At 45.2% G+C, this 27157-nt stretch overlaps 1 long non-coding RNA gene across 4 annotated transcripts; it reads right to left on the bottom strand.

Moving 5' to 3' along the window:
• Positions 1 to 3222: 3222 nt before the first annotated feature.
• On the bottom strand, positions 3223 to 27157 carry LOC308178996. Of its 4 annotated transcripts, XR_013940099.1 has the most exons (6): positions 25207 to 27157; positions 11393 to 11507; positions 7349 to 7511; positions 5455 to 5501; positions 3951 to 4049; positions 3223 to 3256 (listed from the first exon to the last, which is right to left on the bottom strand). It is a non-coding gene; the product is annotated as an uncharacterized lncRNA (long non-coding RNA). The 4 variants fall into 4 exon arrangements; XR_013940097.1 differs by having other exon boundaries at positions 5455 to 7511; positions 25202 to 27157; XR_013940098.1 differs by having other exon boundaries at positions 5455 to 7511.

Genomic DNA, 27157 nt, shown 5'->3' with positions numbered 1-27157 from the left:
CTGAGGCAGAGCAGGAGCACATCCTGCACAAGGGGGGCTTCGATGGCAGGAGCGACGTGTGAGCCCAGAAGACGTTGGTGGGGTCTCAGCCATGCATGGGCCACACCTCACCCAAATGTGAGCCTGCTTTTATTGTGTCCAATGTAATGTGCCATTACGGGGAAAGTTTGGGTGACTTCTTTTCCATCCCTCTTTTGGCCACCTTACTTCTGACTTATTCATCCCAACAACCAGTATTAAAAGTAGAGGGAGAACAAATAATGAACAAACTCTTTTTTCCCAAATAAAGCAGGCCAACCTACAAGCTTACCCCCTCCCAGTTGCCTTTCCAGGTTTCTGGATGTCCCTGCAAAGGGATTCCATTCCAAACCACCCTGTTAATTCACAGTTTCTGTGTTGAGCTCAGACCATAAAGACCTTCTTTAACCTCCCTGTCTACCACAGCAGGTGACCACGCTCATATTTCACGGGTCCAGCAAGCGGCAGGAGCCAGCTTCAGCAAGGGCTCCTCTGCAGCACTTGTTATTTGAGGACGAGAGACCCGGGCTGAATCTCAGCCGTGCTGCACACCAGTGTGGCTGCTTGCACATCGTGCAGACACAACATAAGGGTTCCTCAAAGGAGAAGATGCCTCTCTACACAGGTTTTTACATCTCACAGTGTTTTTCAAGACAGCCCAGGACATGATCCAAGCACTCTGGGGAAGCTGATTCCTTAAGTTAAAGTTCCAACTCCATGCAAAAGAAACCACGTGCCAATATGGCCCTACTTCCTCTCTCCACCCAGCAAGTTAACAACATTGACAGTCTGTTGACTAAACACAGAGAATTTTACCACAGCAATAATAGTGTGTCCAGAGAGAACACTACCACTCACTGCCCAATTAGAAGAACGTTGAATGCACAGAAATGCCTTTTAAATAAACACTTGATAACCCTCAATAAAGCTGTAAGAGTTACTGCAGATTTACTACCCAGGAAGGGAAGGCTCTTCACGGCGCCGCCAGGAGCTTATTGCTTCTTATTTAATGCTGATAAATGCAAGAGCTTCGCAGTCCCACAGCAACCTGGGGTAGAGCAGCTTAGCAGGAAAATAAAATTGGTGCCTTACGATCTGCTCACAGAGAGATGGATGAGAACCACCAGTTTGCCACGACGCCTTCAAGTGGCTTGTTGTTGCTCCACACTGTGCAGCACTCACCTGGGGACAGGCACACCACTGATGTGCTGTGGGGTCCTCTCAGGCCCTGTAGGAGCAGAGGGAGCTTGGGTGGGATCGCTGCCCTTTGGCTTCTGCCTACCCTCAGTTCTTCTACAAAGAGCACAGCCGTGATACACTGCGGCAGCAGTGACAAGACCTCTCTTCCTGCTGTCTCACCCAGAGGAAAAAGATCACTGTAAAGAGAGGCAGTAAGGCTGATACTGTGGGGATACTCAGAGAGTATTTGGGTTTTCTGAAAAAGCGTGACTGGTGAGGAGGAAGGGATGGGTTGGCTCTCTTTATGCTAATCCAGGTTTCCCAGCCACCTCAGGCGACCGCCCTTCCTGGGCTAGCACAATGGGGATATTCACAACCCCAGGGAGGTACCGCCGCGCGTTTGTTCTGCAAATGAACATTGACATAAAGGTCCTGCCCTTGCTGATGAGCATTGATGTGTTGTTTTCTGTATTCACAGTTCCTGGTGATAGGGAAGTATATACAGGGTGATTTCTTTCCCCCCTCCTTAAGAAGTCTAGTGGGGAACAGCCCAGCACTCAAAAAATAAACACCTAAAAAAAAAATCATTACTACTTATCATCTTTGTTGACTTGAGCATGTTTCCTCCTCTGTGACCCTTTCATGTGTGCCTTACCTGCGTGGGAGTGCCCAGGGTGCCACGAGGCGCCGGTCCTGCCAGCAGCACGGCGAGGTGAAAGCTGCCATTCGCAAGGTGGTCTCTGAGACTCTGAGGTCCCCTTCAGTGCCCTAACCTTGCTGTTCAGTGTACGTTTCTTTTCACTGGGTATTTAAGTACATGCATTTAAAAGATTATCGTTCTCCACCAAATCTCTCATTAAAGCAGATCTAAATTAAATTGCCTGCATACCCACCCTGCACAGCTGAGAGGTCAGAAGCCCCAAATAATTTGGTTTGGCCCACTCACTTGTTGCACGGCAGCAGATGTACTCCAGTGCTGCACTTCCAGCTCAGTACGGTTCCTTTCCCAGAAAGGATCAGGGAATGGGCCCAGCAACTGGCAGTCTCTAAGGCCCAGCCGCTTGCGTATAACAGAGCTTAACTGGCCCCTTCAGCTAATGGCAATGCTTCCCGTTGCATGGCTAATAATGGCTGAGGTTTGCTTTGCTTTAGCAGTGGCTGCTGTGGCCTGGTATTGAGCGAGCTGGTAAGCTGTACTTTGGAGACCTTTCCTACTCAGGCTATTAATGCTCCAGCAATGCAATCTTTGGAGTAACGGAGAAGGACAATCAAAGAAACCTTTCCTCTAGGCTCCCACTATTATTTCTTACCCCAAAATAATATTAAATGCGATCTACTATTGTAGTAATTAAAGGGATAAGGACCTCTCATACAAGTAAGTTCAGTTATCTATGTACTGTTATTCCAATTGCTTGCAGAATGCAAAGCCATAATAAACATCACTGAAAGATGAAAGAGCTTAAGCCATTTAAAATGACACTACGTTATTCCTGTGGGACAAAAGGCACAGCATTGTTCAAGTGAGGGTGCATCAACACCTTCAAACCTTTCCTCCTTTAAGCCTCAGTCGCTTTGTGCAGCAGAGATGAAGCCCTAATGGTTTTCTGCTTGGGGAAACTGAGGCAAAGATGACAAAGTAAAAAGGAAAGAAAGAAGGATTCATTGGGATCATACATGCTAGAACAGGACCCAATTCCCCAGCTGAAGACAGATACAGATTTAGGAAAGTAATGCCCTGGGCAGCTTTCAATTACTGGGGTGCAGAGAAGAGAAAATTGTTCTAAACCAAAACCATGCTTAAAGAGCAAAAACCAACACTCAGTAATGAGGATACTGGTGCTGTATTGTCCAAATTGCCTGGTGATTTTTTCTCCCCCTAAAACAATGGGGTGAACCTTGCTTATCTCCTGCATAAACGAGAGAGGGATGCTGACCAGCACAGGAGCCTCCAGCCCTTTAGCAATCTACATTTTGGAAAACACCTTCAAAATATGGGTCCAAGTTTGTGTAAAAAATGAAAATACTTACTTGTAACCACTTGCACATCCCTGGCAGGCTCCTGCAGTTTTTCACATTAATTCAGAGAAAAAAGAAAAAAAAAAGTCTATGAATTAGATACCTTGCTGGTGTGTAATCAGGCTGTGGATGAGATTACAGCAACACTATATCCTTTTACTCCATCTCCTGAATCAGTAAATAAAATAAAAAAGAGTAAAACACCAGCCTCTCTCTGATATCAGATAAATTGTCTGGTTTTGATATGAAAACATGAAATATTAAGATACTAAACTGTCAGGAAAGCAAAGGCTTTCAGAGGAAGACCTTCTGATAATGACATTTAAGCTAGAATTAGTTAAAAAGCAGGAATAAAAAATATAAAAGATACAAAATCTTTATTTTCACCTGCACACAAAAAACTAAAATCCAAACTGAATTTTCAATGCTCACAATTAATAATATAAAATTTCTTGCATCAATTTTAAATAATTTTTGTGAACACTGAATATGGCTCATACCTTTTCTCTCTCTTCAACAAATGTGGTGAGGTGACTGCTGTCCTGGCTTCTGCCCTCTTTCCCCTCATCCAGAATAATATCTAAATATTTCAATTTTATTTATTTATTCATCTATTTATTTTACTGCTCCATTTCTCTTAATGCCAAATGAGATTTCAAAATGTAGAGGAAGTTTTGGGAAGATGTTTGTGAAAGAACAAAGTGGAAAATAGGAGAGAAAAATGAAGCAATACTTACAGAATGTTATTTCAGTTTAGGGGAAAATATTGGGAAGATGAAGAGAGAATTCTTGTAGATACTTGCAGCAGCGGCCTTTGCTGTTTTGCAGAATTCTCTCTAGAAGAGTAGAAAAAAATGGAGATACAGCACAATAATGCAAACATTTTCTTGCACCTTCAGTTTTCTGATTTAAAATACTTAAAAATGTCAAAGTCAAAATTCCTTTGGATCTGCATTCTTAAACTCTTTCTGCAGCAAAGCTCATGTCATTTTGACCAAAGGAGCAAATGCTACTGTGGACTCTTTTTCAGCCCTACACTGCAAGCCTGTCATTTTGCTGTCTATGTTTTGACCCTTCCTGAATCTATCATGCCTTCTCAGATGACACCAGATCTCTACCACATTCTATTATTTCTTTATTGTAAACTGCATCTTTTGCAATACAGATGAGCAAGTTCTTATTTTCCATAATTTTTATCTTTAATTATAAAGATGCATCCTAAAAAAAAAAGGCAGAAAACAGGCAGACAAGTACAAGCTCTGTGTGCAAGGCAGTATTGTTCTGCAAAGCCAAGGATACAATAGCCACTCTTTTTTTTCTTCCCAAAAAAAGGTTGCGTTAGATGCTGCCATAATTGGAAGTACATAGATATTCGCTTTCACTGCCAGTCAACGTATACTGCAGCTACTCAGCCAGATTTTTTTCAGTGCGGATGTTGAGCATTACTCAAACAAAGGACTACCCCTGCTTGCCTGAAGGAACGGGGAAACCAGCTCTAGCTGGGCTCAGTCCTCCAGCACAGCTCCTGAGCCTGTGCACAACACTGCTGTCAGAAGTGCGCGGTCTATGGCAAAAAGGCAGAAAACTGCTAGTGCGATAAAGACATCCCTGAAGGAAAACCAAAAAGAAAAGCTGGGATGGGAGAAGGTCCCTCTGCCTTGGAGAAGCAGAAGACAGACTCCCAGCAGAGTCCCATCAGCTGCCACCAACCTGATGTGCAATGGCCATTAGTTAGTTGTGCATCCTGCCAGCCTACACTGAAGGAGTGATCACATATGTACCAGCTACTTACTGCAAAACCAGGTATAACCCGCAGATCTTCCTCTCACCAGCATGACTGACCTGTGAATTTTGACTTTGCTGTCCAATTCATTGTCCTCACTGTTGATTCATACAGAATTTCTGATGTGTCTGAGCAGAGTAAACCAAGCTCTAGATTTTACAGCTCAACTATTTCTCTTTTTGATGCTTCTTTATTGCTTATATTGCCACAATCACAATGGTAAGGCAGTTTATTCAGCATTTCTATCAAACAAATTGAAGCACATTACAAAACATCTCAAGGGATAAACTCTAAGCCTGGGGAATGCAGCCTGCAGACCTCTGTAGGAAGTTACCAGCATTGAAAGGGATTGCAGAAGTGGCCATAACACTTTCTAGAAAATAGATCAACATGCATCACCTATTTCAGGAGTGTGTGTCTACCCCAGTACTCACTGAACGTGCATCTTTATACAGTACCTTTGACAACAGTCAGAGTCCCTCTGATGCAGAATGGATGATTTAAACTGCCCGGAGAGACAGAACAAGAGAAAAAGCAGTGACTATTCCCAGCTCACAGGTTGGACTACGAAGAAGAGATTCAGTCTCACATGCAAGGTCGTTCAAGAAGGCTGTGGCAAAGCCCGGAGTGGGCTTGCAATTCACAAATTCCAATGCAAGTGTTAATTGCAAAACTGTCTATTTTAGTATCGTGTACAGATTTTATGTGATGAGCCAAATTCTGACAGTTCGTTCTTCATCACTGGAGTTCCTGCCCTAAATTACGGGGTGCTATGACACTCAAGGTAAAGCAGCACAAAAGTAATCATGGATTGTTTGGAGGTTCCATCTCACAAAGGCTATTGAAAATCCAGCCCCACTGGTTGTAGGACTTGTAGGGAAAAAATTGCATCCTTAGGAATCATTTTGAGCTGACACAGTACACTGAGGTGGCTTTTTCCCTTCGCAGCTTGTGTACAGCAGTTCAGCTCTTTCTGTTTCCCCTACCAGCTGCTCTACAAACACTACCCCTGTCAGCGGGAAGTTACAAAAAAATGAATGAAGACTGATGATTAACGAAGAAAGAGGGTGAATATTAATCATGGAGTCAACATTTGATGGGAGCATTGATGGAATAGTGGTCCCACTGGAAGTTGTTAGGAGTTGATTTTTATGCCCCAGGGCAGTAGTTTTAAACCACGACTCATGATGGAAGAGAGGTAGCTCGTAATGTTTTAAACAGGCCATGGTGGAAAACATACCTTCTCCCTCCCATCCCCCGGCCCAACTCCTCTCTTTGTTGTTCTACAAGAAGAATATAGCCTGGGTCCTTCGCACATCCTTTGTTCCCCCAAAACTCCCCAAATGGTAAAGATCAAACCTTTAAGCAGAAGCAAAACAGGAACAGGACATCTCCATTTTCCTTTATTATTACACCAGAAGAAGAAGAGCCTGTGACAACACACTTCCATAGCTGGATAATTCAAGTATGAATTTTGGCTCTTTGCAACCCAATTGAAACCTCTTTGAAGGCAATAGGAGCCACAGCTACACTGCAGAGCAAAGCCTTCCTAACCTTGGCTGGAATTTCCTGTATCACACAAATTAACAAGTGTACTTGCAATCAATACTGTATATGAAGTGCACAGCTGATACTCTTTTTCTTTGGTATTATACAAAATCATTCATTACACCACAGATAATTCATTCTTCTACTGAAAAAAAACAACACCTGCAGATGCTGCCTTGAGGCAAGATTCATCCATGTACTAGACCCAACCGCCAGAATCCTGATATGAAACAGAGATATAAAATACTGTAAAGACACTACACATTTACTGCACACATGGGTTTTAATTGGACAGTCATAGAAAGGGCTTGCAAAGTCGCTCAAATATGGCTGCAGCCCGACACTGAAGTTAATGTCTGTGGGATCCGTACCAACATCCAGCCCTTCTAACAGTCCCATCATGCAAAACACACTATTGCATGCATTTTACAATCTCTACTGCAATTGTTTCAGAGGATATTTTGGGGCAGTTGGAAATATGGCAAAAAAGGAACGGATATATTCAGAGCTGGCGTTGACTGCTGTAATTCTGTTGAGGTCAGCAGGTTAAGGATGTGGCCCAGTGGCAGCTCCTTAATGTTTCCATGCTGTTCCCTAATCTAAGCCCTACCAGTACTCTAGAAGGATGGAGAAATCAGAGCACATGGTCTCTTCCATGAACTTTGGTCTACAGTTAAATCCATGCCATAGCTCTTATCAGGAGGATGTTGCATCCCCACTTGGCCATGCACCACCAGGTGTGTATAAGCCAGGTTATTTTTCTACAGAAAGTTCTTGACTTCAAAATACGAGCAGCTTACATACTTGCAGCAACATCAGGCAGACAAAAGTAGAAGCACTACGGGTTATGCATGCACTTTTCTGCAGATTTAGGCTGAGGTCTCTCACCATTCAGCAATAATTGACCTCCCCAAAATGAAGTGACTGCTCATGGGATGCAGATTGGCTACAGTTCCACCCATGTGTCCTGTAGCGAGACGGAAAAAAGCAGAAGTGTCGCTTTAGTTTCAGCAATAGTGAAGACTGAAGTGAGCCATGGTGCAACTAGCCACAAAGAATCCAGGTGTCAAAAAAGAAAGTCTCACAAGTGCACTGAGGCCATAAGAAGCTGAACAGCAGAAGTCATTTAATCCTCACTGCTGCATTTTATCCACAACATTGGGCTTTCAACAGCCCATAAACCTTCAGGTGCATTTCCAGAGTTGGTTACTGCTGTTCCACAGCCAGGCAATTTGCAGATAACGCAGGCGATTCGCTCGGGAGCAGCCTGCTGGCGTGCTTGGGCCCTGCTCCTTTTTTCCTTTCTGTTCACAGAGCATCTCCCGTGCTCTGACAAATGCACAGCACTTCTCTGCCTGCTCTCAGAGCCGCGGCTTGGAGAAGGTAAGCGGTACATGAGGCAACAGACACAGAGGGGATGGCTCTAGCAGCCTTTATTCTAACACCCTTGCAAAACCAGGTGCTACCTTGCAAAGGGTACAATGCACCGCAGCTCCTCTAAATAAATAACTTTTTAATGCACCTGTCATTTCAGATGTCAGACCAGAGACAAGGTCAAGCTTGGAGAGAAATCAGCCTGCTCCATCCTTGACCCGTCATTCATCACTGCATTTGTCTACAGCCAAACAGCCCAGCTGGTTAACAGGGAAAAAAAAACCTTATCTGAGCTCTAAAAGGGTCCCATTTCTGCTACGGAGAACTTTATTAATAACAGTCTCCGGAAAGCACCGGGAGTTCTGATGGACAGCTTTGCAGGGACATTTTTCAACAGAGAAGCTTTAAATCCTATATCTGTGCACCCAATAAGCAGGCTGGTGGAGACAAGAGGTTAATTTTGCAGACAGCAAATGGTGACTGTGTAAGTTATTAGAGAGGGGAATATGCTTTCGATGTTATGGGGATATATGAGCCTTGCCTTCACCTTTCCTCATGTATCATGCTGCGTGCCATCATAGATGTGTTAGCACGTCCTCACTTTATGCAGGTCCCCTCAAATTACTGGGCAATAATTAGCACTGCCAACTGCTCATTCTTAGCACTGCTTTCACAGGACGAGGCACAGTTCTTAAAATACACAACTCCTGAATTCAAGTTAATTCACAAGAATTTCAGGAGAAATTGCCTAGTTTACTAGGTCCTATGGATTAAAATAAATAAATAAAATAAAATAAAATAAAAGCTTTGAAAGCTGAAGCTTTGTCCCTACAGCAGAAAACTGTGTGCTTTAAGTCAGTCTCAGAACTTGCTGGCATTTGTCTGATGGTTTAGGATTTGGGGGTGTATGAAAGGAAAGAGAGAATGAGAGAAGCGAAGGAAAAAAAAGAAAATAATGAAGTTTTTTTAGTACTTGAAAGTACTGTACACAGGAACAGTAGCAACAACAAAAAAGGAGGCACAGCAACTCACCATTTGATGCAGAGCACCGTGATACTTTGGGTTTTTCGACTTAACACCCTGTAGGCTCAGCAACTCAGCTATTGGGAGAATTGCATCTGGCCTGTTGAAGGGGTTGCGTGTTATTTTTTCTCTTACAGAGCTATATATTTATTTATTTTCCCCTCTCTCTACTGAAACCACGTTAGAGGCAGGGCACCTCTTGCTCTCTGGATGCTAGAGCAGGCAGTAAATGCTGGGAGGTGTTGCCACGCCACGCTCACTGGCTGGGTATTGCGAGTGCTCTGTGCTGACTGCCCTGTTAGCTGACTAAACCCCATGCCCTGCATTTAATGCTCCGATGGGACCCACACGGATCTGGTACGGACTCATTCTGACCTCAGTTTGGTTCCTTTCTGCTGTGAGATCTAAACCTGCAGCATTTGGAGAACTAACAGTTGTTAGACCTCCAGGCTACAGTTAGCAGTTCATGGGCTCAGGCACACACAAGCAAGTTCCCACAGTGTAAAAAGTTCCCAAATCCTAGCTAAGACACGGTAAATATTCACGTACAAGCACTTAAACCATGGTAGTGCAAGAATTCTCCACTTAGTTCAGCTTTCCTGCATCGCAAGCTTACCAAAGCTGCAGTATTAGCGGACCTCAGGGTCTTTTTGGTCCTTCTGCAATCAGCCACCAGGTTTCACAGGCACCGCAGTGCTGTGCCACTGTGGTGAATACTGTTTTATCAAGGATTTTACATCCATTTATGCACATCGGTTATACTATTCCCACATTTCAAGGGACACTGTATTTTGAGAGACAGCATGACCATGTCTTATGACTACTTAAAACACTCAGCTGGTACAAGGAGGTTGGCAAATCTGGCAATGCCCATGCGCTTTCTGCTCTGCCTGCTAAGAAAGAAAAAGTCTTGAGCTTCCCAATGCAATGTGGTTATTTAAATTATGGCTGGGATTTTCAGAGACCTGCTCTAGATCCAAAACCCCTCACAGAGGGCGTTGGTTGAGGTGTGTAGATGCCAGTCACCTTCAAAATCCAAGGCCTGGCACAAAGCAGTGCCTCAGTTTAAGGCAGGAGCCTCTCCTGCCCTCCAGCATTTGTTACCCCCAATCTTTTCGCATTCCTCAGCTCCGATCCCTTCATCGCTCTCCCTGTGCCGACTCAGCGGCTTCATTAGCACTCATTTGTTTGCTGTGAAATGCGTTCCTCTACATTGTTTTTCTGGACATAACTTTTTTTTTCCCTTTTTTTTTTTTTTTTTGCCTCTTTTCTCCCTCCGCAGGGTGACAGCTATTTTATCACTTACAACAAGAAATGCTGAGCCTGTTGTGCAGGCAAAACATTTGCAAAGGGGCAGGGGGTACACAGAAAGCCGTAGGAAATTGATAAGGGCTGTAAAGTAGCTTTATAAAAATGCCGACAAGCCTGCTCGGGGCACAGAGCACCTGCACCTCTGCCCCCAGCAGTGCTTCCTTCAGGTGCTCCTATTGTTTTCATTACTATTTGTGACTCGATCATTAATAAATTACTATTTTTTTCCTGTTGGCTCCAGCCACCAAGGGAGCCAGCAGGTGCACCACTTTTACAATTAGCCCTTCGTAATGCATGGTTGGCAAGAAAAGTTGTCCACGAGCTGCAGAGTTTACCAACTGGATTTCTGCACTACAGTGCTTGGAGCAATTAGAGGAGAATTTGCAGGAAAGCACCTTAATGCATCAGCTCATGTGGCCAGAAACTTCGATGGAGGGGCTAAATCCCAAACTCGGGGTCCTGCTTATGAAACTGGGTGGTGCAGGCTGGGGGAGAACATGCACAGCCATTCATGGGACAATGAAATCAAGTTTTTTAAAAGCATTGATTCCGTCCTGTACGATGCTACCCTGCTTGGTAGAGGCAGCCAGTGCTACACGTCAGATTAAATAGAAGCTTGACTGAGGTGGGGTTAAAAAAAGGATAAAACTGGGCTGATTTTGGTTTGAGAAGGGGCAGTTTAGCAGTAAAATTGGAAAGTTGCTTATCTCAGTCTTTCAGTAACATCAGGCTCATGCACAAGTATGACTCTGACTTTCCAGAGCAGCACTGTTCTCTGCAATTTTATTGGTAAACTTACAGCTGTACTGAATTCTCTTTCTGACACGATATAATTTTCTAAAATGCCACCATAACTGTATTACCCTACAGAGGGACGCAGTTCTCAAACAGCATTTAAGGGGCATGGGCTGGGGGTTGTTTTCATGGGACTCAGGTCAGGGACTGTCAGCATCTGGAGTGTGCCATGGAGTGAACCATTGTGTAGCTTTTTCCCCAAAGGAAAAAAAAATCAGAGCAGAAAGCACAAACAATTTGGTAATGCCTACAGAGGGTGAGCAAAAAGTGAAAAACCCAAGGCAGACTAACTCCCCACAGATTTCAGATCAGGCGTATAGCCAGCAAACCAGAGAAGCGGCATACCTTTGGTCTCTGAGACAGTTTTCCTTCAGTCCCAATGAACTCGTGCTTCAGTTAGTTCTGGTGAAAAAGCACATTGGTTGCTCTGTTAAAGAAAGTCAGCTGGAACATAAAGGTTCTGGAAAAAGAGAAAAGAAAAAAAAAATGTATATTAAAGATGACATGCCACTGAGAACCACCAAAATCAGAGCTTGCACTGAGTGGACCTGGCTCCATCAATGTTGCTGTCCCGCCTGTGAGAGCTACCGCAGGGTGCTCTCGAGAAGAAGAAAGCCTGCAGCATAAAACCTGGGATACTCTGCCCTTGCACTGCTGCAGACCAATTTAGAGATTGATTCAAGCTTTGATTCACAAGATTAAAAATCCTCTCCAAAATTTCTTTCTGTAGAATGCAAAACCTAAAAACATTTCATAAATGGCTTCCAAGCAAGCATCTAAGCTCCTTCTTGTATCTTGCTAATTTGAACTGGACAAGGAAACAACCTTCAAACAAAACAAAAGAAAAATATTTATATGTTTTTCTCACTTTACATGATGGCAAAACCAGAAACATTTCAGAAGAATGTCTTCAGTGATCTGCAAGTCCCCATGAATTCATCCCAACAACCGCATGAGACGTGAAAAACCCCTCTCCAATTGCTCTGAAGCAGAGGTCCAAACCTTTAGCCAGGATCCTAATCACTACGTTATCAGGTAATTCTCTGTGACCCAACAAGTGCTTACTTCTAAAAGAGTGAAATAACTCTAACAGGAGACACTGCAGAGTTGTGTCAATAGCTTTTCTAGTGAGTTTAATGAATGGAGACAACATAAGATCACTCTGGGAGAGGAATCCCATCTGTGCCTAACCAGCAAATCCATGCCACTCCGTTCACATTTGCTGCTGTTGCTGCTGCCTTCCTTGGAGAAAAGCACACCAAGGTGAGCAAAACCTCACGTGAGCCAGGAGACTTCCAAGGAAGAGATTTAAGGCAGGACTAGTTAGGAAAGCGTTTTGATAGGAAATCCAATAGACACTTTACTCCAAGCCACAGAATGTGGAATTTCCAGAGGGAGCACGCTGCTGCTTTCTGCATAGCCAAGACACACCCTGGTAGTGCTACGAGCACCGTGGTCATGTCCTGCCTGCTGCACTCTCCCACTTTTCTTGTCCCCTGGTAACTCTAGAACAAATCACCAATGAAAGGCAAATTTACTGCATGCAGATTTTGATCTGGGGTCCTTAGCACCGGGGGTACCACTGACACCAAGTCTCTTCCGCACACAGCCAGGCTCCTTCCACCAGAATGATCAACCTAAAATCACTTGACAAATCCTTTACATTACATGACTTATTTACGGCAATATTCAGCCTTATATAGAATAAAATATGAGAGCTCAAAGCAAATTCTCCTGGTGCAATTTTTGTAATACATAGCATGAATGGATAAATAAATAAATTTTGTTTATATATATATATACACATATATATATATAAAAAACCAAAAGCATTTGTGAAGGCAGAGGGAGGAAAATCACACAGTATTCAGATGCAATTATATAGGTTACATAAATAAAGGGCACAACTGAAAAAAAAAATCTGAAACTTAGAAATTGAAGCGTAATGGCACAGTAGCTTGAAAAGTCAGAGTAGAATATAATTTCAGCTTCAAAATCAGTTCTTGATTTAGCCAAAATAGGGCACCCAGCCCTGATCCTGGGAAATCTGATATCCACATGGGTTTGCTGAAGCATGCAACTCAAAAACAGTGAGTACATCTCCTCCATTGCAGCTCGAACACACCGTTTTCCCAATTTAGAAAACACTGCTGTTTCCCATCCTTTCTTGTCCGCTTCCAGAATTACCAAGGCTTCCTCTGCGTGCCCGCCTCGCCCCACCATGCAGCAGCCAGGGCTGTGCCCTTGCTGCCCCCAGACCCAGCACCGCGGCGTGGGGCTCGCCGCCGGCACCGGCTCTCATACGTCTTGTGGCGGCCCCATATTGTTAAGCCATTAGGCTTCCTCCGGCAGCACTGAGCCCCTTAGCTCCTTCCTTTCACTTGACCTGAGCTATAGGTTCTGCTAGCAGTGAACTCAATCACTGTCCTCTCCAAGCCTGCTATTAAACCTTGGCTCTAACCAGCCAAGAAATTAATCTCCAGTGCCTGACCTCTCTCAGCCCCAGTGTGCTCTACAGCAGCTATGCACAACCTTTGATCCCCATCTGCATGGCTTCATCCATAAACAAAGGTACCTTGTGGAGTCCAGTGAACCCAGCCGATCCCTCACTAACATCGTCTGGAATAAAACAGAGCACGAAGCCTTTCAGCTCGGAAGCTTCACATGCTGCTGCCAAAGCGCACCCTAGGATTAAAAATTAAAACAAATGAAACCAGACCCTCATCTCTCTGGCCTGCATTTCGTAGGGCCCACCTATTTAAGCACATTGAAATGGGTTAACAACCATTGTGTTCGCCAGTTGCCAAGCCCTGTGTTATCGGGTGAGACGACGCCACACGTCCCCCTTCTCTGCGTACCTGGAGGTACTCGGGCAGCACCGCTGGAGAGGGACCGGATCATTACCCAGGCGTTAATCCATCACTCGCCCCGACAGGCGTCGGTGCAGGCTGACAGCTATGGGCAGAGGACAGCCCAGGCAAGCTTTACATTCAGATTCGAGCACCAGTGTTTCACACGGGTTATGTCTGTTCCCGGCAATTTTATTTTACTGATAGTTATAAGGATTGCTGCAATATAAGCCGTTGTACAGAGTGCCGAGGAAGGAATGAGCTGTCGCTGCACTAAGCACAGTACCAGATAGGAAGAGATAACCATATAAATAAATGGGGCACTAAGGAAGTATTTTTTCCAATTTTACAGGTGAGGAATCATGGCTGAAAGCCATAAATCAGTTTTCTTGAGGACATGCATGATATTTACAGGAGAAGTAAGAACTGTAATCCATTGCCTAGTCCTGTTTCTGCTACAAGAACCAATGAAGTCCGAAAAAAAAAACACACCTCTTGTGCCTTGCCATACGGGAGATCAAAACTGCCTGTGCCCCTCTGAAAAACCCTATGGTCGCATGGTCAGCAATTCACCTACCTTAAACACTGAGTTTGCACACAAATGCAGGCTGCTTTAGCATAGCTAACCAGTCACTTTGGGATTAAGCAGGCTAATATTTACTGCCTCTGATTCTATTCTTCTCCTAACTGCAAACAATAGAAGATCTCCCTCTGTTTTCTAATGCTCTCTTTTCTTCTCCTTATAAGCTGTTCAGCAGTCACCAATTTAATATTTGCAATTTCAATAATAATCAGTTTATCTTTTTTAATTTTCACGAGTTCTCTAGAGACCTCTCTCCTCTCGCTGGGTGTGAACACACAAGAAGTTGATTTGGCATTTGCCATGAGCAAGGAAACAAAAGTCCCCACTACGGGGGAGAAGGAAAAAGTGTTGGGAACCTTGTAAAACATATCTCCTTGGAGAGCCCCACTCCCATCTGCTTCTCTCTTCAAATTTTCTGCCTCCCCAGTTGCGCTGGAGGCTGCACCAACTGCTTATATGGCTGTGCTCTGACCCGGAGGGTGCAGGGGCAGAAACAATAACCCAGTCTTAATTTTTTTTCCAAGTCAAATATAAATTGTGCTTACAAGGCAAAATTAGCAATCCCCCTCCTGCTCCCTTTATACTCCAAAATACCAGGCGGAGAACTCACTGCCTTTTCCCGTCACCCCTTTGCTGCACAGCAGTGGCTCTCGCAGTGGGGCTGCAGATCTCCAGCAAAGACTCAGTTCCAGAAATGGGATCCCAGCCTCGAGGGCAGTCACAAGCCCAAGAGAGACATGAGATCACCAGCAGAACTATTTGGGCAGTGCTGCTGCTTTGCCTTCTAAAGAGCAGCACTCAGTTAATTCCCTTTAGAGGTCTCTGTCCAACTGCTCTCCCTCCTTGCGGGTCCCAGCCAGAAGCACGAGGAGGCACGATCCTTCCCACTGAAGAATTGCTGTCCACAACTATTCCCACCCAATAATCTTTGTCACAGACTTGAGACTATTTTTGAAAGTGTTAAAAATATCTAAGGGGCACCTTTCGTTTTTTACTCAGACACAGCATCTTTTCATGTTTAATAGAGAGATTTGAAAAAAATATATTTCTGCTTAGCATCAACATGACTTTCCGTTAAAAATAAAACGGCTGAGTTAGCAAAAAGACTTGGACAGGAGGAAATTCTATTTATAGAAACTTTTACAACAGTTATCACAGGATGATAGGGATGACTACGAACCATAGGCCCCATGGTGGAGTAGCGTGGCAACAAACCAGCCAAAGAAGGAGGAAACACAACTCTGAAGGGACGAACAGCTTCTAGGGTCGTTCATGGACGGGGACACCAATGGGTTTCCTGGAGCACGGAGAGGACTAGCCCAGAAGGAACGTACTCAGGAGCACTGCATGCTCTTCTCCAAAGACAGCAAGCCCAGAATCTGAGAAAGGCAGTATAAATTCCTGCTGTCCTGGGCCACACCACCTCTCTTGGGCATTTTAAGCAGCAAACTAACAGAAGGGTACCCGTGTTGTTTTACTTGATGGTACAGCTGTGACAGGGAAGGACGGTCAAGGAGCAGGAGAGGGACCTTTGTAATGCCAGGCAAAGATGTCATTTTCTTGGGAGCATCCACTGTACCTGTGCATCAGACTGAGCCTTCCACATTCTGCACCGAAAAAAAAATAATGAAAAATCAGCATTTCTGAGTTATCGACAGTGAAACTAATGGCAAAGAAAGTAAGAAAAAAAAAAAAAAGAAAGACATTTTCTCTCCATTATAGAGCACCAAAAATTACAGCCTCAGAGCCATGAACAATAGGAAGGTAGGAGCAGGTCTGATTTGAAACAATGGAGCGAATAAGATAATAATAGAAGTGAAATAATGACAGGGATGCCAGGGGAGCAGTGCGTCAGACCGACTGGCTTCTCTTCCAAGCCCTGCCACCAGCTTGCTATGTGACCTTGCACAAGTCACTATCTGTTTGTGCTGCAAGTTTCTCATCTGCAAATCTATATTTACCTTGCTTGGAAAATGCCTGGATTTATAGATCTAAAAACACTGAACACGAGCCAAGTATTGCTGCCACCTTGCTACCCCTGGATCTAAGTAAACATTTTTCTAAAAGAACAATAAATTATCCCTAGATATTTGATTGTCTAGACAGACAGTGATCAGAAACTCTCCTGGAAGAGGCTGGGTCAAATCCTGACTACACAGAGATCTTCTTGACTTCAGAGGAAGCAAGATTTTACCTTTTGTAGCCAAAGAGAAGACATTTTCATTTCTTATTGAAGTCAAAGTGACACATTCTGAGCCTTCACAGGAACATAATAGATGTGGAGCTCTAAACCGATCATTTCTGAAATGTCACCTTCATTCCCAAGTTCCACGTGTTCCCAGAGGACCTGCCATTGTAACTGAGAATATTACAAAACCAGAAGGGTTAGGGCACGCTGTCCTGTGACATCCAGATAACACCCACACAAGTCTTTTCCTTATCAAAAAAATCCAGGACAATGGGACAATCCAATAGGGGCTTATTTGGGAGTAAAGCTGATTTTAAAATAAAGCTGATGTACATTCTTGTTTCAATATTGTGCAACAGAAAAAGATGTAAAAAAGAGCAACAAAGAGGAAGGGATAGGAAACCAGAGACAAGCATCCAAAGTGCATTTTCACAGGAACTACTTTCTCACTTTTGGATTCCTTACAAAGCTGCTCTTCGTTTGATTCTATCGCCTGGCAGTTTCCCACTGACGATAATCAAGGTTGTGTTTAATGGTCTGAGTGTTTTTTCTCTCTCTCTCTCCCTCTCTTTCTCTGCTTTAAAGGTATCTTCATAAGACATCCCAAGGAAACTACAGAATCAGCTCTCCAAATTTCTTATGAAATCATCCTACCAATAACAAGTTCTCAAAACTGTCCTCCTATATTTCTCTGAAAATGACCATTCCTTTAAAATGCGGCACCTCCTCTCATGGCACGCTGTGGTGTGACTCAGCAGCACCAGAGCCACAGCTCATATTTCCACGGGGTGCCAGCATCTCGGCACCAAAGTGCTCCTGGCACTGGGATATCATTTGCACTGTAAGTAAATTGAATCCACTCCTCGGCTTGGCTTTATCCCTGAACAATACCAGCGTTTGAGTAATACATTCTCAGGGCACTAATACATCACCTGGGCGAACCCTGTCCATGATGTATTGGCGGAATACATCAGAGTGCACTCCCGCTATAAGGATCTATGGGCATCATACATCAACAAGGTGAGGCTGAGGGGTGATGTATGGCTCTGAAGATGGTACCGTGCAGCAGTGGACCAGGCCAGGACCAAGAGGATAAAGGGGTTGGCATCGCTGTTACCTGATTTCCCGGTGTTATAATGCTGGCGCTGAACCAACATCTAACTTTAGCCCCTTATTTATTTATCCCAAAGCATTGTATCACTGGAAGCGCCTCTCCTCGGATGCATCATTCTCATGAAAGTCCCAGGGGAGGGCTGGTACACAATTAGCAGGAGTATATTCTCAGCTTGATGTGAAGGGTTTTAGCCCATTAACACTAATGGCAGCTGCAGCACCAAAGCTCCGTATATCACAGGAGACACGGACACATACACACGCTCAGCTTTGCATGAATCTCACCCACCCGAGAGGCACCTGCAGATCATTGGGAATAAAATAATTGCAATGCTCAGAATATTCAGTGAACCAACCACTTCATTGCTTTCCAATACTCACCCTCTCAAAAAATAATAATAATAAAAGAAAAAAAATAAAAATAAAACCATGAACCCACACAGTACATAGGGGCAGTGTGTGCCACATCCCCTGACAAAGGCAGCAGCCCAGAAGCGTGGATCATGACACCAACGTGTAGCAAAGCCTTGGCCAGCCCTTAAGACCTGAGATCTGCAGGGGGTCTTGTTGCAAAGCATTGCTGGAGTGCCTGGGGGCACAATCAGTGCAGGGAACATTGCTTTAGCCAACTGAGGCAGAAAGGAGTCAAAGAGAAACATTTGCTGCCTGAGAGTCCTTCCCTTCATCCCTCCTTTTCACAAACAGCAAAATCAAATTATAGAGCAATATAAGGCACAGTGGAGACACTTGGAGGTGTTTGCTCAGGAGAATGGCAGAGAATATCCCTAAATGAGCCCCAAACCCAGCTCTTAGGAAGAACCTGAGGAAGATGCCCTTGCCACAGCCCCGTGGTGCGGCTGCACGCCGTGCATCACTGGATCCTGCGCCTGAGCACTCTCATCCAGCCTTTGGGACAGCATCGCCCTGGGGAGCAAAGGTGGCTAAAACCAATCTCTGTGCTCTGTACAAAGTCACTCGGGGTCTCCCATAAAGCAGACTTATTGCCCCTGTGAAGGAAACAACAGGCCTAATAAAATACGTATATCCAGGCCAACACCTCTGCCCAGCTCAGCCAGCCCCGAGGGGCAGCGAGGGGGCCAGGCAGGACTCACACTGCGTCCCCCCAACCCTGCAGCCCCACGGGGCAGGATCCGACCCACAGCACATGCAACCACTGTCCCTGGAGGCCATCACGAGGAGACGATCCTCACAGCACACGGTGAGGAGGTTGGCACTGCTGGGGCTGCCACGATTTGGGACAAGCCAGCCTGCCTTGTCCTGCCCCAAGCACACCACTGCCCCCGGTCAGCAGCATGTGAACCCCTGCTCTGTGGCTTTATGATAAGGCCATGTCCTTGAAACATAAGTACAGCTATTTCCCTCCTGAAGTATCCCCAAACCAAGTAACTAAGACAATAGTTTTCTAAATTAAAAAAAAAATAAAAAATCCTAAGGCATTGAGAGAAATAATTTCTCAGATGCTCAATCTAGTCTTTGAAAACAACTCGGAAATGACATTCTCATTAATTACACACCATGTGTCTGGAAAATGACAGCACTACTGAGCTGACAGCAACAAGAAAACAGAAAACAGCTTGTGCAGGTGGATACGAAGCACAGCCATGGACAAATGCTCACCTTCACGTGGGCAGGGATGGCCGGAACCCAGTGAAGAGCAGCAGCAGCGCTGATGCTAACAGACCTTTTCTGCAGCAGAGCCACAGCGAGCAGTGGGTAAAGGCACCCTCCTGGCACACACAGAGGGAGCTCTGAGCAGTGTTTCCCCTTTTAAAGCCAAGACAAGCTCAGTCTGGACAAGTCATTTATCTTTGCTCACTCCTTGAGCAGCTATCAATGCAGCGTGATTGATTGCTGGAGCTGGGGGCTTCCCAATTGTGCTACGGACCAAGAGGAAAGTCAGAGGTCTTCCCCTTGCTGACACCTGTGCAAGTCAATGGGAAGTAAATGTAAATCATAAGCACCGAAATAAGCGGAAAAAATCTTTGGCTTTCACAGCAACAGAAGTCTTTGCAAATTCATAAAATGGAGAACATGAAGAGCAGCAAATCCTCTTTAAGCCAGGAAGCAAAACAGCTAGGGTGAGTGGGAAAAACAGCCCCGTAGTTAACATGCTAATGTGGGACCGGGGAAACCTGAGTTTGCAGGTCTGCAACAGACCCATAAACTTCCCCGCACTATCGGTGAAACCGGAGAACAGCACCTACCCCAGAGCTCAGGAACCACTTACAAGAACTCTAGGAGTCGGGTTAAATCTCACCACAACTGCAACCACGCTCGCTTCCTGGAAGCCAACTGCGAACAGCAGAAAAGCACACCGGCACCTGAAACCACGGCACGTGAGCCCGCATGGGACCCAAGCTGCTCGGGACAGCCTGGCCAGGCGTTGCTGGAGCACGGGCACTGTCTGCTCGAGAACAGCAGCCAGCGAGGGGCTCCAAGCCCACGGCTCGTGCCTTGCAGGCTGCCGGCTGGGATAGTCGGTGCCAAGCAAGCCACCAATCTCCTGCTGCCGGATTGGTGTACTAGAAAGGAAGACCCTCACCTTTAGTAACAGCTGAAGTTGCATTAAGGAACAAAAGGGACTTGAGATCCATTCCTTCTGCTCCCTGCAATAGTTCACAAACAACTTTTTGTGCCCACACAGAGGGTGCAGGCGGGCACCCAGGCTGGCAGCAGGAGCCAAACCACGCAGCCAGCTGCACCCGCACACTGCTGGTTGTTCTTGGCAGGGACGTGTCGACTTCCACCGTGTACGGGGAGTGACCTGGTTTCGTTCAGGAGCTGTTTGGTTTAGGAACGTGCACCTCTGCAGGTTGGATGTGGGCAGACAGACGGCTTTCATGAGAGAGCATGAAAACTGAGCAAAGTTTCAGAAAGAAAGTTTATTTTAAAGTATTTCCTACAGTCTGGACAGAGTATACTTTTAAAAGTTCAATTATCTTCTGATAAACTCACCGGCCAAATTAGGAAACTAAATACAATTATTAAAGCATAAGAGAACAATTTCAAATTTGCTTCAAGTGCCAATCCAAATTTTACAAGCCCACAGATCCCAGTGAGTAACTCCAGAAAGATCACTCAGCTTCATTTCCAACTAGAAGACCAGATGAATGCCTGGGATATGATTTACATTTATTCTCATGTTTTTAATCAAAACTTACACAGTCCTTTTAGCTGGCCAAACCCAGAACCAGGATTTTGTAAAAACGGATTCAATTTCTCCGTGGAATTGGGGGATTTGGGCAGCTCTATGCTGAGCTATTGAAACACTGCACAAAAGTTACCTCCAGCATACAACGCAAAGTCTGAAAACTTGGAAAAAAAATTCCATGTACTGCAGCATTTTGCAGAGCAATCTTTTATCCAGATGCTACCCCAGCAGCTAGACTGATCTGCCCAAGAGCTTTAGTACCAAAACATTTTTTTCTAAAGAAACTTTCCCCTAAACTCACTTCATGTCAGCCAAGAGTGTGGAATCCCCATTTACAGAACAGCCTTGCCCTGAGGAGCCAAACCCGCCACGTGCCCTATAGCCACGCTCCCAAATGGCCACCCTCGTGGCTGATTTCCCACAGCACACACATCTTCATCACAAGGTACTCACTCACGTCTGAAGTTATCAAGAGTGGCAACATCAGCATGCCATGATGCTGCTGGTGCAACTGTGTGAGACGTGCTTCCCCTTACTGCTCTTTGCACGTTCTCTCTGTAGGCGGCTGGGGCTCCTCGATGTTGCACACCGATGGCATTACTGAGGAGCAGTGCCATTGCTGACCACCAGTCAAGAGACACTAATACCTAACGCAGGGGGCTAGCTCACAAACCCAGCTTATGGATTCTTGATGCCACCACGTTTAAATGGCAAAGCTCCCAAAAGCATGAGCGTAGCCTTTGACAGTGCTAACTGATACACCCAAAACATACACATTTAGATACACGTTTTTAAGCTGCCAGCATTTATAAATTATTGAGTCCCATATTCCAAGGAAAGGGAAAACCTTCAAAGCTGACAACTCATTCCCAGCGAGTTACAGAAAAGACACATTCAGAGGAGAACGCGAACTCCAATTCCTGACGGAAAAACACTCCTCTCGCAGCGATTTCTGTTGTTATATTTTTGTATGGGGGTTCAAAAAGGTTTGATTTTGCAGTTTAGCATGTTGAGGCCTCTCAGTGCTCGCTGTCGGAGGGTGCCGATTACCCAGCTTCATTCATCAAAGTGTCACTTTTCTGACAGCCATTAATAAATATACTGCCAGAGCCCCTCACACCTGGCAGCCATGGCACACTGCAACACGCCGCTAACCTAATTTGCTAATTGCTGCTTTCCCCATTAATTTTAGTCCTGTCTTGTTTGGTGTTGACATGGAGGGAAAAAGAAATAAGAGTGGGGAAAAAAGCAGGCAAGAAAGCCTTGAATGATTTCTGGCTATTTATTCATTTATTATTCCCCCTCTATCACCATTTACTTGGGGATATCAGCTTCCTCTTTACATTTACCCTTTCCGAGAGGACACGGAGCAATCCCAGTTTTGGCACTGCTGTGTGACGGGTTAATAATCTGCACCCCCTGCTTTTATCCAAATACAAGCCCAGATTATGGCACCCCCTGTTCTGCCAGCTGCCCTCAGGCCAGTGGCTGCAGCCCACTGAGGCTCAGGGTGCTCTGTCTCCCCAGACGTCAGTCTCGGCTTTGCCAGCACTTCACACCTGCCAAAATCCCTGCTCTGTTAATTCAGTTCCTGGCCACTCTCAAGCGGACATCGCTCGGTTCCATTAATCATGTGATTTCCTGATAAATATCCTCTTTAAGGCCCAAGTACAGCCCAAGTCCTTTGTGACTAAGCTGGACTGAAACGCAGGTCTCCAGCCGAGGTCAATTAAGACGAGGAGCACCAGACCCATCAAACCTTCAGGCAGTGATGAATTGTTGTTGCAGCGCTAGTAAAAGTCTCCCTGCAGGACACTCACCAAGCTGTTGTACTTGGACCACACATTGGGGTCCATATGCTCCAAAGCTTTTCCTTGCCTGATTAGGTCTAGCAACGACTTCCTGCACCCACTGCTCCTGCTGTGGTGGGAGGCTCTGCCTCCTCCTCTCAGAACAGGGCACAAACGCCCAGGAGCACAGAGGATCCGAGCTGTACACAGTCATCGCTTGGCCACGAACTCTTGGCTAAGGCAGCAGCAACACCTGGGTTCCGCAGAGGTTTCCAGATCAATCATCCTTTTCTGTAATTAATGCAAGAAAAGAGCACACCTACCCCACAAGTAAGATCTGCGGGCATTCTCCTGTCCCCTCAGCTGGCCAGCTTAGGTCCATCTTTTCTCTGGGTGAGCAGAGCATCCCATTACCGAGGCTCTCAGACCTCAACCACACAACGCATGGGATCTGAGAAATGGTCCTCTCGGTCCAGGACAGCTTCCACTGCCAGCCTGTGCCAAATATGAGATTTTCTGATATTTCCTTAAAACCTGGAGGAGAAGAATGTGGATGCTAAAGGCAGCCAAATTCTACCTTTAACAGGGACTTGCAGTCTGCCATGCTCCCACTCAATATCCCAGTCTCAGACACAGTTCAATCACGGCACATGTTTTTAAAGTGTTTGCAGTGAGATGCTACTAGATATAAGCAAGAAAGGTTTTGCTTCTTCTGAAGGGACTTTAGTGCAAAACACATTTTTCCCTGAAAGAAAGAGGGTGTAAACAGATTTAAATTAGATCTTACTAGTGGAAACATCAAAACCAATAGTTCAGGTTGTTCCAAAGTATAGGAAAACTCTTCTTCGAATCAGCATTATTATGATGATGCTAGGGGACCAGCTCAGGTCTGGAAGCAGGATTCAACCAAACACGCTAATTCAGGACTTTGCACTTAGTTTTTTCTGCCTTTCAACCCTTAGCTATACTGGCACTCAGAACTGTACCAGTGTTTAATTCTGCAATGGCACAGCACCCTCCCAGCAGCAGTTTATCCCATGACTCTCCTTGGGGGAGATCCAGGTGGGATCTCTTTGTGCTTCCCCTTTGCCCAGAAGATCTGGGCTGGCTCCCATGACACAGACTGCTGCTCCACTGGGCTCAGCTGCCAGGAGCCTGCCCTGCAGGCAGAGCCTTCAACTTCCAGGGGCCTTCAAGGTAAAATATACTGTCCTGTTCCAAGTGAAGTTAAAAGGGCCCAGTAAAGAGTAACAGTACTTCAACTTTTAGCCAAAAGCTTCAATTCATGGTCCTTTAAAGTTAAATTTACTGCCTCCATTTAGCCATGTCCCTGTAAAAATCCCTTCTGGCACAGAAAAACCTGTGTACAGTTCAGCTGTGCTATGGCAAACAAAACATTTCATCTTAGGGATCTAGCTACGCTTCTATCTGCCTTTATTTAGGTCTTTGTGTCTTTTTATTCCCTTTGGTGCTCAACAGCTTCAAGCAAAAAGGCAGCACAGGTTATCGTGCTCCCCACTCCTCAGCTCAGCACCTCCTGCTATTGCTGCAGAGCTGAGGACAATGAGGAAAGCCACTGACGTGTCACTTACTGCTGGGATGGAGAAGGATACAGCTTTATACAGCTCCATGGGCTGCTTCTCCCACTGCAGACAGATCAAGAAAAACTAGACAAGGCAGAAAATACGTAAAATGATCAATGCCCTACCCAGTAGCATGATAACTCCTATTTTTCAGGAGTCAAGGTTAGCTCAGGCTTTAACTGCTCCAGAAGATCATCCCTGCCCTTTGAAAATCCCATTCATTTTCTTGCACAAGCCTTGGCATGTCCTGACCCATCACCACTGCACACGCTGTGTCTGTTTTCTGCACACAGGGGCAGCCTTCATGCTGAAGCTGAGAAGCTTTTCCCAGGGAAAGTTTTAGCAGAGTAGGTACATTTGCTGTTTAAAAAAAAAAAAAAAGTTTTAGTTTAGAGCATTTCCTAACAAAAGAGAAAATAAAGGAAAACATTCTGATGAAAAATACCAGGTCACTTGGAGAGGGAGCCCTTTCATCTTCTATGCTCTGGGTTGGTTTTATTACACTGTGAAGCCATTTTACTGAATTAGTATCGTAATCATGGCAGTATAATGGGGGTATCGAGCACTGCAGCACAAGCCAGATCCCTCAGCTGGTACAAACCAGCATGGCTCCATTAACTTCAGTGGAGCCAATTTATATCAGCTGAGGATCTGCCCTTTAGTTTTTACTACGGGAAAACCAGACTACAAACGGGAGAAACCTATATTAAAAACAAATATCTTCAATCACAGCAGCAGGAATGCAGAAAAATATTGGCCGAGTCAACTTTTATAGCAATGTTTTCTTTCTCTCCCGAGTGCTCAATTTTGAACACTCTCCTAATAAAATTTTCCAAGCCTGGAGCAACTTTCCTCCTTTCTCTGGTTAAAACCCACCTCACCTGATGGAGGCAACAAGGCTCAGGAGATGCTTGAGCCCTTTCCAGAGCAAAGGAGGTCTTGGGGAGCTGGCAGCATCCCTGCATTGAGCCAGCTCAGACCTGCAGCCAGCCAATGGGACAGTTGTGAAAATGGAGATCAGGCCACAAACATCTGCTCTTCCCAGGAAGCATGACCCTTCCCACAAGGAGAAGATTGCTCCACCAGCCCCCCCTTCGGAAGGCTACCGTGTCCCTCAAATGGAAGCACACTGAAGAGCTCAGGTTCCCCCAGCAGCCTTGCAGTAAGCGCCTTTTTTTTCAAAGCCCAGAGCTGTTAATTAAAGACTGGTGATTAATGATTAAACTCCACGTGGTTCCTATCTCAGGCTTAAAAAGTCCTCAGGATGCTGACTTTGCTGAAGGCTTCAGCAAGAGGTTCTGGGACGTGAATAGCTATTTATAGAGAAGTCTATCAGAGCACTGAAAGGAAATGCTCCTTCCACGTAATTAAGAGGAAAAAATACCATTTCCAAAAAGTATAAAGGTCAAATATTCAGATTAAGTAAACAAGCTACCGGCCTGTATGAGCTGCAGCCAGAAGTGAGAGGCTGTTTTTATATGTGCTTTCCCCAAGCATATGTGCTTTTCCCCCATCTTCAGCTCCTGGACTCAGGTTTCTATAGGAAATACTCTCTCCTGGAGAGCTCAGAATTCAACGCCCATAAGGATCACAGATCCTCATGCCATACTGCATTCAAGAATAATGAACACAAAGGATTTCTACGTGCAGGTTCTGACACACTGATCAGGGCAGTGTTTACTCAGTGCCAGGGGCTGCTTTTAACAGGCTTTCCAGCTGCATTTGCTGGGCAGTACATATGTGGGGACATGTTACCAGCTCAAAAAAGCTGCCCCACCTGTAGATGCAGTCTAAGAGTAACACAGAAGAACAAACCATTTGATAGTACAAGTTTGGTTTAACCTGCTCCTACTCTACAAGTTTCTTGAAAAAGTTTAAAACAAAACAAAAGCAGTCCAGGTGTACTGGAGAATTGGTCCACTTGGAGCCAGCTGCACACATCGGTGCTTCCTGAAATAAAACCTGAAATCCTCAGTGTAGGACCTGGGCCTCCTAGCATCAACCCCTTACACTGGAGAAGTGATGTATGGCTTCATCCGTTTGCTGGGAACATCGCACGTCAGGGCCGCACACAGCGCGCTCGGAGCAGGCCCAGCCTCCCGGCCTGAAGAAAGGAGGGCTCCGATCTCAGCCTGCCCAAGCAGCACAGGCCAGGGAAATTAAAATCAGGGATCTTTGAGATCTACGTTGCTGTGGATGAATGCTGTTGGAAATTCTGAAACCTGACTTAAGTTTTAATTATTTTAAGACATTGGTAATATAAATAATTTAGGTCCCCATGTTTTGGACATTGCTGACCCATTATAGGCCAGGTTTCTTTCCTGATTATAAACTCCCTAACCACACTCAGTTAAGAAGGTTAATTGTTCCTCTGAATGTTGGGAGAAAACCTCTGTTCTTATAAAAATGTATATACAAGGTCTTTCCCAAAAGCTAATAGCTCCTCATGGCACTGAACATCTGAGCACTGTAGCATAGAACATCCCGAGTTGGAAAGGACCCACAAGGATCATCAAGCCCACCTCCTGGTTCCACACAGGACCACCCAAAAATCAAGCTATACAAATGTTTTCACTACTCCTCATTTGCTTCAGTCCAGCATATGATTTACTGCAATCCACAAAATCATAGAAATGATGGTTGGAAGAGCCCTCTGGAGGTCTCTGATCCTACCTCCTGCTATTGCCAGCACTAGGCCAGGTCAGCCATGGCTTTGGTTCCACAGACATGTTGGGCCACTTCGTCCTGTGCTCAACCCATACAAGCAGTTATTTCTTAATCAAAGGCAGTCGTGCTGCTCAAGCATGATTTGCCCTTCATAAATCCATGCTG

This window comes from Anser brachyrhynchus (genome assembly GCF_964034855.1).
Source record: "Anser brachyrhynchus genome assembly, chromosome: 16".
NCBI classification, from domain to species: Eukaryota; Metazoa; Chordata; class Aves; order Anseriformes; family Anatidae; genus Anser; species Anser brachyrhynchus.
The sequence above is the reverse complement of the archived record's forward strand: the minus strand, read 5'-3'. Positions and strand labels throughout refer to the sequence as shown.